Genomic DNA, 10,223 nt, shown 5'->3' on the forward strand with positions numbered 1-10,223 from the left:
AGGCAAGTATTTGAGCATGGGCAGAGCATCTTGGTCACATAATTAACAGTTGTCAAGGCTGGCAAATTCTTGGGGGACAGGTGGGGCTGACAGCTTAAATTTGCTTTGTATAAAATTTTTCTTAGTTCTTTAATAGAGAAAAAAGTTAAATTGAAATTATTTTCCTAAGCTTGGGGATAGATGAAGCTCTAAAAAGAAAGATACTAAGATTGAAAGTAGAAGTGAAGGTGGAGATAGAGAAGGGGAGGAAGAAGGGAAAGAAAAAGAAGAAAATGGCAGAGAATTAGGGGCTCAAAAGGAGCAAGAGAGGGGGTGAAGAACATCGGGTGAGGAAGAAGGTTGGAATGCAGAAGAGTAGAAACGCCCAATTCTTTTGTCTCTACTTTAAGCCTTGCCCAAGGAGCTCTTCTTGTAACCTCAGGGCCTTTCAAATCGAGCAAAATACATTCTGAGAAACATAGTCTTTCCAAGGGGACTCACCTGAATCCTACCTTGGAGTGTTCCTGGGGAGGCACAGAAGGGCCACAGATGGTCCTCCTGGCCTGGATAAGTGCAGGGCACTCTAACACTTAACACCTCTCCCAACTTTTGTGCCTGAGATTTCTGATCTTATGGTGGTAACCAAAACTTTAATGGACGGGTAGAGACGCTGAGGGCTAGATGGAGCCATAATTCCTGACCTTAAGATGCTGAACTCTCACAGCATGATCCAAAATAGAAACCAAGACTGGTGGGCCTTGGGAAGGGAGGTAAGATGGCCAGGCTGGAGAATGGTGCCCCTTCTCTCTGATCCCCTAAGCCAGTGTCTTGGGGTCACATTCAAACCTCTCCTCCACACCTCTTCTCCCTCAAATCACTCTGCACCCTGTGGAGTCTACCTCTGAAATGCCTCTCATCTATATCTTCTTGTCTCCATTGCCCCTGCCATCTGTGGCAGCGGAGACAGATGAGTTCTGCATGAAGGTGACCTCAAGGTGAGGGCATCAAAGCCCTCCCTACAGCCCATTCTGGATTAAATGTGCTGTTTCTCATGAATAGATAACACCAACAGGGATGCTAAATGATCTTTTCCCTTTCATTTTGGAATAGGAATTTTTTCCTTAATGTTCTTTTTATATTGTCCTGTCTCATGTCTCAGAAAATTGCTCCTTTTGAAGCCCATTAGCCTGATAAAGGCTGATGAATATTTTAGGGGCCCTTGGAAAGTAATCAGGAGGTGTCCGAGCAAGTATTTCCAAAATCCTATTACACCCTACTGCAAGTACAGCTCAGTACCTACTAATGAGGTTCTAACCAAGTTTACGTCCGTCCTGCTCCACGTCTGAGGCCACATCTTGGGTTGGGGCAGACTCTTAGGCAGGGCCTGTGACTGGTGTAGGGCTGACCCAGTGGTGTGGGAGTGGCACAAAGGAAGACCTGGAAACAGAGCCTAGGGGTCGTGGAAGAGTGGGGAGCTAAGGAGAAGGCATCTAATCCAAGCAGGCTCATCCTGTGCACCTTGGACTTGAAGTCTGCAATCAAGAGTAGGCAGGTGGCATATTTCAGAGCCTCATGTTCTCTGAGGCATGGAGAAATCTCTAGCCAGTCCCAGGGTGGGGTTGGAAGAAGGTGGCAGTGCTGTGACCCTGACCGTATCCCGTGCTCTTTGAAATGTGGGCAGAGCATGAGAGTCAACCAGGCAGCCCTGGGGGGCCCCCCTGTCCTGGCCGCCATACCACCCTCTTGGCAGCCATCCTCTCAGGCATGACTGCTGTGTAGGACCCATGTGCTGACTGACTCTACATCACTTCACACTGCTGACGCTGGGAGGAGAAGGATCCTCTGGCTCGCGTCCTTTCACGATACTTACAGCATTTTTGTAGGACAAAAAAAAAAAATTCCAAGGAAGAAACAAAATAATTCCATAACTAACAGTAGCGGTGACCCCTTTCAACATAGGAATCTTTTCCTAGGTATTACCCCCCCAAGTTTTCCGAAGCATGATTCATGAACAGCAGCCCCGTGATGCCCTGAAGAAAAACAGCGACCATGTATACTGGGTCTTGTTTTTTTTTTTTTGGATTTCCCATTTCATTTGCATATCCAAGGCTCCCAGCAGCCTCAAAGTATGAAGTATATGCCTATAATAACTTTCCAACCTTGTTGGAAAATGAATTTTTCTATTTATAGCATTCCTGTAAGCGTCCTGTGAAACAACAGTGGGAGAAGGTCAATTTGGATCATACTGTGTATATGATTTGAGTTTGCTGGCTTCACTTAATGTCAGCATTAAAATGCCTTTACCAACTTCAGTTTAGATGGCTGTATAGTATGCATATACTAAACCATATTTAAATATGTCCTTAGAATCACGTATTAATTATGTACCAGCAATTATAAAACATGCTGTAACCTAATACTATATTTATTTATGAATAATTATTTGCCTGCATTTCTGATTATATCCTTGGGAAAGATTCATGGAAGTGCAATTACTGAGTCAAAGGTTGGAGGTATTTTGAAGGCTCATGACACACGCTGTCATTTTTTTTTCCGGCAGAAGTTTGTGCCTTTTTGTTCTCCTGCCCACAGACTCTAAGAGTATTCGTGCATTGTACCCTTACCACATTGAGTGTTAATAAAATATACAATCCTGGCAATTTGAAAGGGGATACATTTTATCTCATTTTAAGATGGTTCACAAAAGATGGCAAGATTTATATTCTCCAAGGTCAAAAGGGAGGGCCTTCTGGGAGTGGGGAGCTCCCTGAGCTAAGACTCGAAGACAGGAATGCTGGGGAGCTTCCTACTTAGCTCCTGATTGGGCATCTTTGAACTCAGACTAGGTGAATGCTTGCAGACTTCTGGCACCAAGTAATCTACGAAGGCTGCCCAAGGAGATGCCTAGTTAGGGTTTCACTAACGTGGATCTGTGATTAGGAGGAGACCTGCATTAGCCCTCTGTTAGAGTTGGAGGGACAAACTGTAATAAAAAAATGATCAAGCCAGGAGGCAGCAAAAATAAATGTGTCAGTGCAATGGCTCAACCGTGAGAGAAGGAGATTAGGCAAAGTGACCTTTCCTGGGGGGAGAGAAGAACTTTAATTCCTGACTGTTCATGAATCACTGGTGAATGCAGTTGGCACCAAGCATGTCCCGTGTCATCCCCTGAGGCGGTGCCCAGGACCTTGGTGGGGCCAGAGACCCTTTCTCTGTGAAAACTTGCAGGTATGTTCTCAGGATGGGCGGCTGGGATGCTGTTTAGCTGGCAAGTGAAGCAGAGACCAGAGACCAGAGACCCGGGGACACGTGTTGAGGAACGGTAGGTAGCAAAGACGATGCCAAAGGAGGTTGTGTTGGGAGTAGGAGGGTACTCCAGGGTGAGTCGGGCCATGGAAGCCTCCCACTAGAGAGGAGGAGAAAATCAGGCTGCTGACTGGTCGGTCCAAATATCCTCTAAAGCGTGCAGCCCCTGGCACATAATAGGTGGGAGGCAAAAGTATCTCACGTTGAATTGCTGCACTCAAACATTCCTGATTTCCTGGAAAAACCAATCCGGAGCTGGCACTGTGGCCCTTTAAACGATATCTGCACTGGGAGGCGGATGGCAGGGGAAGAAACACAGGCACCCAGTATGGAGGGGTCAGGCTGGTCTGGGAAGGGCCAGGGTGGGAGAGGAGGCCACAGGGATAGATTGGGAAGTGAGACCCAAGGATCTGAGGTGCTTTTATTCTTCAGGCAGCAGGAGGGAGGTGTGGGGGGTTGGGGCAGGGGGGAGGAGGATGGTAGTCATAACAACAATCAATCCTGGAACATGCTTTTCCCTTTTAAAGAAGCTTTTCATACTCCTTATGCTAGTGAATCCTCGCTGCAACCCGATACAGGAGGAGTGCCAGTTTGACACAGGCACCTTTACAACATAAAGGGAGAGAAAGGATATGGTTTCTGATGTCGAGGAGCGGATGTCGGGAGTTAGGTGTAACAGGCACCCCACTCGGGCTTCCACACTCAGCCTCTCGTGTCTCTATTTCACACACAACCAGTGGCTCAGCTTCACATACTCACCGCTGAATCAGGGTCTGGTGCAGACACTTACCTCTTGAGTGATGGGCTTGCGTGTCAGATTGTCCCCGAGTGGCCCACCTGACGTGCTACAGGCACTTCGGACGCACGGGGTGTCCAAAATTGAGCCCAACACCCCCCATGCTCCAGTCCCCCCTTCGCCCCCTCCTGTGTCCCTGCCTCAGCAAGTGCTCCTCATCCTATGTATCGTCCAAGCCAGAACCCTGGGCATTGCTTTAGACTGCCTCACTCTTTCCCTCCCTCCTGCCCGCGTACTGCCAAGTTCTGATGATGCCCCTCTCATCCACTCTCCTCTGTCTACCTTCACTCCCGCTCAGAATTTACAACATGCACTGGAAGGGGGGAGGTTGAGGGAGTGCGTCTCTGACAGGCTACTGCAAGAGGGAAAGCACCTGGGCCAGGGGAGAGGCCCATCTGCAGCAGGGGGATGGCCGGAAAGGTTTGGTGTGAGTGTGGGTGGGCAGAGCCTGCAGACTGCTGGTGGCCAGCAGGCGGCGCTGCGCTGGGGGAGCCAGAGAGAGACAGCCAAGAGGACGCGGGAGGGAGTCATGCAGGCCAAGCCTGGGGAGAATGGGCCAGGGGGTCACACCCGTTTTAACAACTTCTGGGGAAGCATGTTGTGGGCTTTGGGAAAATAATTGAAAAATTTAAATCCTGACTCCACCTGTAAAGTGAGGATAATAAAGAGTACCCAATCAGAGGGTTATTGTGTGAAGGGAGCTAAAATAAAGCATATACAATGCTGAGCACGTGTTTGCAGGCTGAGCAGATATGCAGACCCCTTTCCTTTTCCAAATACATTGAGATGCTGCATAAAACAGAACAGCGATAATGACAAAACAGAACAAATAAGAGAGTTAGAAGTCCTTAGGTATAAAAAGCAAACAAAACCCCCAAAGCTGCACCTGACTGTTGTTGGAAGCAAATGACTGCTGAGGGGCTATGGCCCACCCTTTCTTCTTTTTTTTCTTTTATTTTTTTTAATGTTTATTTATTTTTGAGAGAGAGAGTGAGACAGAGCGTGAACAGGGGAGGGCCAGAGAGAGGGAGACATAGAATCGGAAGCAGGCTCCAGGCTCGGAGCTGTCAGCACAGAGCCCAACGCGGGGCTTGAACCATGAACCCTGAGATAATGACCTGAGCCAAAGTCGGGCGCTCAACTGACTGAGACACTCAGGTGCCCCATGCAGCCCACCCTTTCAGCCGTGGTTTCAAAGCCAGTGGGAGAGAGGAATGTAGACTCAGGTCCTTCACCTGGGAAAACTCGACCTGACACGTCTGCATAAAGCCTGCAGCTGCAGAGGGGCCATATGAAGCCTGTGTCCTGGGACAATGGCAGCCATGGATGGACGGAGGGAGGCAGGGAGGAAGTTGGACAATGGCTCTGGAACAGGTCATCTCTGCGACGTTAGACCTGCAAGTCTGCTCTGTGCGTGTGCATCGGCTCCAAATGTACACAGCCTGCCTGATGCAGAAACCTGGAACTCAGACACAAACTTAACAACGCATCCACAAAGTCTCTAGGCCCTCCACAAAGACATAGTCGGAATCTATTCTACATATGCTCACCACCCAGGGCTTAGGCAGGACAATTCCTGCTGGCCTTGAGCTCAGGGTTAAAATTTACAAAACAAAGAGGAGGCAATCCTTTGTGTGTGAGAGAAAAGGCAGACAAAACAAATGATCAAACCCACATTCAGGGAACCACAGAAAATGGAGCAATTAGAAAGGAAATAGAGGAAAACAGGTCTGAAAAAGAATCAAAGAAAAATTCCAGAAACAAAAGACATAGTTATTGAAATAAAAATAAATCAAGAAAACTGACAATGGCATTAGAGAACTGGCTGATAGATGAGATTAGAGAACAGCGAGAATTTGATAAAGCAACAAAGAGGTGTATGGTTTCTATGGCTGATCAAAGGACATATTCCAACAAACAGCCTGACAGATGTGTGTGGGGAGGGCCCCCCCCTAGGTGACCGCAGGGGGGCTGGGCTCCTGAGGACCTCTTGCATCCTGCCGATGCATGTACTACTCTATTGTAGCGCCTCGCATTCTAGAAAGCCATTCTTTACTTCCACAGCCCCCTCCTGTGACAAATTAGAGGACAGTGGACACACAGAGCCCCCTAGCCCCCGCCCCACAGGACATGTTTGAAGGGCAAGTCAAAACCAAACTTCCCTTCCTGAAACGGAGAGCGATTGAACCAGGAGTGTTGAAACCATGCAAATCGAGTTCTCACTGTGGACTTGCAAGGCCCTTTGGCCTCAGGCCGCTGTTTGGGAACATTTAGAAAGATGAGGTTTTGGTCACTGCCAAGACCAACCTCATGCCAAAGCAAAGATGCCACTCTTATTTGCAAATCTCTTTAAGATCTTCCCAGGAGGTCGCCTGCACCTCCAGACTGGCAGGGAGAAGTACAGTGTGTTTTCGGGGAAGGTGATTATGACAGCTCAGAAAGCACCCGCTGGGCCTTCTGTCAAAAAGCAATTGCTGACTCAGGGCGGTGGAGCCCAGGGGACCGCGAAACATGAAAGGTAGCTTGTGTCAAAGAGACCACCTCCATTTGCAATTTGGTTGAGCAACATTTGGGCCAATCCCCAAAACAATCCTGAAAATCTGTCCTTGCAGTTTGTGCCTGGAGCACGTAAATCAAGACTTGCTCGCACCCACGCACCCATGATTTAAACTCGTCCAGGGGGAGAGAAAATACACCTTTATTATGCGCTGATGATATGCCTGGCACCATGCTATGGTTTTTGCGTATGTAATTACGATAGGAAAAGATAGGAGAAAATAGGCAGAGAGGGTTAGGACCTGAGGTCCCTGGGTGCGGAAAAACACATAGTTTGGAACAATGCTGGGTGTCTCTGACCACAGCCACCCCGCTGGGGTGTAAGGTTCCTCCTAAGAATGTATCAGACACCATCTACCCCCCTGAGGTTCCCCTCAGGAATTTGACAAAAGACCTAACTAAAAATAAGTAGTAGACCACAAAGCGTATGACCCACAAGGAATGATGTGGCTACAGACCACCGCTCATGCAATGGAATCGAGCCGATCAGGAAGGGACAGCCCTGCACCTAGAGCCATCCAGCCAGTAAGGGTGGAACCTGAGAAGGAATGACGGGGAAGGGAAGGGAGAGACGACCAGAACCTTATAAAACAAGGGCCCTTGCCTATAGTCACAGGCATTCCCTTTCGAATGCCCCCTCTGTAGACAGCTTTCACACCATTCTTCCTTTCTGATCTTATACTCTAATAAGCTTTCGCCTGCTGCTCATTTTGCGTCCACCTCTTCATCCTTCGAAGCGGCGAAACAATGAACCCCCCATATTGAGGTAGAGAATTCCGCAACATAATCAGCTTCTTGGATCAGCGGTTCATTCTTCCCCACCACAGCCTTTCAGCAATGCCAGTCAGATCTCCCTTCCCCACCTCTGGAGGACAACTCTGGGAAGATCCCTTAACTTCCAGATCTTACTGATGGATGGCCTCATTTTTACGTGTTAAAATGGTACTTCAGTTAGTCTCTCGTCCAAACCAAAGCTTCTCTCCCCAGCCTGGGTCTGATCTGCGAACTCTACAAAGGCCCATGGAGGTAGGGTTGGCAGCTTCATGGGGGAGCCAGATGTGTGGGGGCAGCAAACCTGCACATGAAGTGGGCATTGTACATTCTGGGTGCTGGGTGTCCCACACGAGTAAGCAAGAAGAATGGGGCCAACCAGCGGAGATGAGGCCCCTCTTTGGCCATCACTCAGGAAAGTGTGACCCTTTCAGGCTTCTTTCCCAAGTGGGTATTTTGTAAAACACAGTCCTGCAAGATATATCATGAACAATGGGGTCAGGGTCAAAATTAGAAAAGCTTCATGTTACACAGTTAATCAGGTTTCTTCTAGCAAGACTCCACGGACCAGTGGTTCTCAAAGTGTGGTCCCTGGACCAGCAGCATCGGCACCAGCTAGTGTTATGGACTGGATGTTTGTATCCTCTCCAAATTCATATGGTGAAGCCCTAATGCCCAGTGTGATGCTATCTGGAGGCGAGGTCTTTGTGAAGTAATTAGGTTTAGGTGACATCATAAAGGTGGGGCTCCCCTGGTGGTGCTTTTGTCCTTATAAGAAGAGGAAGACCGGAGCCCCTCTTTTTCTCTGCTTGTGAGGACACAGGAAGAAGGTGACCTTCTGCAAGCCATGAAGTGGGTTTCCACCAAGAACTGAATCTGCTGGCACCTTGAACTTGGACTTCCCAGCCTCCAGAACTGTGAGGAATACATGTCTATTGTTAAAACCACCCAATCTGTGGTATTTTGTTCTGGCAGCCTGAGCTAAGTCACCAAGGAACTTGTTAGAAATGCAGATTCTCCGGCTCTACCCTGGATCCAATGAACAGAAACCCTGCAGGTGGGGCCCAGCAGTCTGTGTAACAGGCCCTCCAGATGTTCAGACAAGTCAAGTTTGAGACCCTTTGCCTCAGAGAATTTAATACGCTAATGTGGTCGATAGACTAGTCAGTTTAGCAAATTTGTTCACCGCGTTTATCCTGTTTGCCTGTTAGGCACCTATGAATATCACCTGAAACAAACAAAAAAATCTCAGAAGACGCTTGCTGTGAAATTCATTAAGTTCGCCGAACACATATTAACAGAGTACCCAATGTGTCCCAGGCAACTTCCGGGCACTGGGGATGTGACAGTGAACAAAACAGGGAGGTTTCTACCAGTCCCTTCCCACTTTCCAGCGTTTGCCCTAGTCTCTCCCCTCCCCCACCGTCCCGCCCCTCCGGTCCCCGACTGACTTCCCTGCCTCTGCTCACACACGTTGGCTGTAGCTCTTCCTTTTGAGCAGTAGGATTCCCTTGCCCCCAAAGCAAAAGGCCTCTCTTAAGCTTGCCAAGCTTTCTCCCGCCTCAGTTGTTGCTTCCAGGACGTGCCATCGAATTCCTCGGGGGATATTTTCCTCATGAATTTACTGAACAGCTGACACCTGTCAGGGCCCCAGGGCGTGCACTGGAGCTGCGGAGACAGGCCAGAAAGCACATGTCTTAAATTTGACAATTAGGAAAGGGACGATTTCTCCCCAGGTGTGCTTTCCCTGATCACAGTCAGCTGCACAAAGACCAAGCCGATTGCTCGCCCTGACACAGGAAAGGTGTGGAAAGCGAGATGCTTTGGCTTGGGGCTGAGGTGGGTGCTGCTCCCAGACTGTGAGCCTGTCGCGGTCGGTACAGCCTAAGAGGCGTGATGGCCACTTAACAGTGAGCGCTTGTAGACGGACCGACTGACTGAATGAATGAATGATTACAGTAAAACCAGCCAAAGCCAGCGACACTGGAAACGGATCTTTTAGAAAAGGGGGACGTGGGGGCCCAGCTCAGAGAGCTGGAGCACGGTTCTGGGGGTAAAGCTGTGTCTGTGTCAAATACTTAGAATTCTGACAAGCTCACCAGGATGGCAGTCCAAGAGACAGGGTTGAGAAGGTCCAGCAAACATGGAAAGTTCTGGATAGAAAACGAGGCAAAGGAAGGAGGGTGAAGGTCATCAGATACAGGGGAGTCCGGAGAAGACCCTGACGAGGGAAGGTCCCAGGCATGTCGCGAAGGCCTCCTCACGGCCTCTGGCTTCAAGGCCCATCCTGGGGGTACCTGCATCTCTGTGCGTTCCCACCAAGAGGCAGTGGCTTTGAAGAGTCAGGTCAGAGGAAATTTCAGCTGCACCCTCTTACCTGGGCTGGGACCTGGGGCAATTTTCTCAAACTTTCTTAAACTTGGTGGTCAGTTTCTTCATCTGTAAAATGGGTAGAACACCTGTGTTGCAGGAAGGTTTGTTTATTCCGTGGATATTTATTGGTAGCAACTATATAGATCAGGAATTGTTCTAGGAGTTGAGTGTATAAAGTGAGCAAAAACAGACGCAGTTCCTTCCCTAAGGGAGTAGACAGAAAATACTCGCATAAATAAATGTAATGTTCTAACTGAAAGAAATACTATGCAGGGGCGGTACAAGGTGCCATATGAGCTCAAATTTGGGAGATCGGAGCTAGTTGTGGCAGTGAAGAAGTCAGGGTGAAGGAAAAGGAGGCAGGTGAATGGGCCGGTGGGGGTAAGAAGGTTCCAGGAGGAGGGAAGGGCAGGGACAATGGCCCTGTGGTAGGAGCACCGAG

General features: G+C 48.9%; 1 protein-coding gene across 2 annotated transcripts in view; it reads right to left on the reverse strand.

Moving 5' to 3' along the window:
* CLSTN2 (calsyntenin 2) overlaps positions 1-10,223 on the reverse strand; it is a 603,610-nt gene that overhangs the window by 42,050 nt on the left and 551,337 nt on the right. The gene's annotated exons all lie outside the window — the stretch shown is intronic.

Source organism: Panthera onca, chromosome C2 (assembly GCF_046562875.1).
Source record: "Panthera onca isolate mPanOnc1 chromosome C2, mPanOnc1 haplotype 2, whole genome shotgun sequence".
NCBI classification, from domain to species: Eukaryota; Metazoa; Chordata; class Mammalia; order Carnivora; family Felidae; genus Panthera; species Panthera onca.